Below are 2,500 nucleotides of genomic sequence, written 5' to 3'. Positions count from 1 at the left end.
TATAAAGTGCAAATTTCTTTTGACCTGAAAGTGATTTTTGTTCAGAAACATTCAGCTGAGCACGGTGTAAATCATTCAGCAAACTGCATGCCAAAGCTGTGCTAGTTAGATAGTTGGTGAGCAGTGAAAATAAAAATCACAAATAAGATTGTGGATCTTTTACAGAGTTCATGGTGGAAACACACATTCAGCTCTCACTCCCTTAACACCCAGAGTGAAGTCTGCCGTGTTTCATTCGTCACGCCACCATATAAACAGCAGTAAGAATAATTGAGTGCACTTTGGCATAGCTGGAAAAATCCGGATTTAGTGAAAAACGTGATTTTTGAATCGGCTCGTAACACCAGCACCTGAGCTGCCTTCATTTAGACATTTTTACTGCATGCTGCGATATCGGAGTGAGGGGGGAAGTGAGGCTCAGGGATTTGAGACGCCACCCCTTAATCCATGTTCCAGCATTTTATACAACTGAACGTGTTTTATTTCTGTGTAAAAGTCTAATAGAGCAAATAGAGCCCTGTGTGTGTGTGTGTGTGTGTGTGTGTGTGTGTGTGTGTGTGTGTGTGTGTGTGTGTGTGTTTTCAGGCAATGAGGACAGAGCAACAAAAATGATCAGAAGTACATTTCTGGAATTTCAGAATAATTGGAACAGTGTCTGAGGATCAGTGCTCTCACCTCAACCAATTCAAGAGCTGCAAAACTTTCTGTGAGCAGAAAACATGTCCATTTACACACATATACATATTTACCTTCTCTCTGACCTCCACACTGTCCTTCATACTTAACTTCAGAATGACCTTCTCACTGACTTCCACACTGAACTACACACTGACCTTCTCACTGACCTGCATAATGACCTCCACACTGACCTGAAACAATAAACAGGGTTAGGGTATAAATAGGTTCAGGGAGTATATAGTGAATTATATACATATAAACACATAATAATCCATATATTTCTCTCTCTCTCTCTCTCTCTCTCTCTCTCTCTCTCGGTCGAGTTAAACATGCTCCTGAGGCTCCAGTGACCACTGTTCCTGCTCCTCTCCCCTCCGTGGATCTTCCCACTTTGTCCAGGTCTTCCTCTGAGTGATGTTCTCTTCGACTGGAGGCCACTCTGTGCAGCTTGGGACGGTTTCTCATCAACGTCTTGGGTGGTTCCATGAAATTCCGGAGTAAGAACAGGTGCTTTGAGGAAGGACTGGACTGTGGTTAATGTCAACAGTCTGCTACACTGACTCAGGAATACATTTCGCTTCTGATCATCATCACTGCACCCCGCAACATCGTATATCTGCTACAAATGGACATTCGGTGCAACCCAGATGAGGATGAAGTTCCCTCTTGAGTCTGGTTCCTCTCAAGGTTTCTTCCTTATGCCATCTCGGGGAGTTTTTCCTTCACCACAGTCGACCACCGGCTTGTTCATCAGGGACAAACTTACTTATAAAGAACATCTTCACTTTTAATCACCACATTATCTGTGTAAAGCTGCTCTGAGACAATGTTAATTGTTAAAAGTGCAATACAAATAAAAATGAATTGAACTGAATTAAATTGTGTATAGGGTTAGGGTATTAAAAGGGTTAGGGTGTATATAGGGTTGGGGTGTATATAGGGTTAGGGTATTAATAGGGTTAGGGTGTATATAGGGTTAGGGTATTAATAGGGTTAGGGTGTATATAGGGTTAGGGTATTAATAGGGTTAGGGTGTATATAGGGTTAGGGAGTAAATAGGGTTAGGGTGTATATAGGGGGCAGGGTATTAATAGGGTTAGGGAGTAAATAGGGTTAGGGAGTAAATAGGGTTAGGGTGTATATAGGGTTAGGGTATTAATAGGGTTAGGGAGTATATAGGGTTAGGGAGTATATAGGGTTAGGGTGTATATAGGGTTAGGGTTAGGGTTAGGGAGTATATAGGTTTAGGGTGTATATAGGGTTAGGGTATTAATAGGGTTAGGGAGTATATAGGGTTAGGGTTAGGGTTAGGGTGTATATAGGGTTAGGGAGTATATAGGGTTAGGGTGTATATAGGGTTAGGGTATTAAAAGGGTTAGGGTGTATATAGGGTTAGGGTGTATATAGGGTTAGGGTATTAATAGGGTTAGGAAGATATAGGGTTAGGGTATTAATAGGTTTAGGGAGTATATAGGGTTAGGGAGTATATAGGGTTAGGGAGTAAATAGGGTTAGGGTGTATATAGGGTTAGGGTATTAATAGGGTTAGGGTGTATATAGGGTTAGGGACGATAAAGGGTTAGGGTGTAAATAGGGTTAGGGTTAGAGTGTAAATAGGGTTTGGTAGTAAATAGGGTTAGGGTTAGTGTGTAAATAGGGTTAGTGTGTAAATAGGGTTAGGGTGTGAATAGGGTTAGAGTGTAAATAGGGTTAGGGTGTAAATAGGTTTATGGTGTGAATAGGGTTAGGGTGTAAATAGGTTTAGGGTGTAAATAGGGTTAGGGTGTGAATAGGGTTGGGTGTGAATAGGGTTAGAGTGTAAA

This window comes from Silurus aristotelis, assembly GCF_946808225.1.
Source record: "Silurus aristotelis genome assembly, chromosome: 16".
NCBI classification, from domain to species: domain Eukaryota; kingdom Metazoa; phylum Chordata; class Actinopteri; order Siluriformes; family Siluridae; genus Silurus; species Silurus aristotelis.
This window is presented reverse-complemented; position numbering follows the sequence as displayed.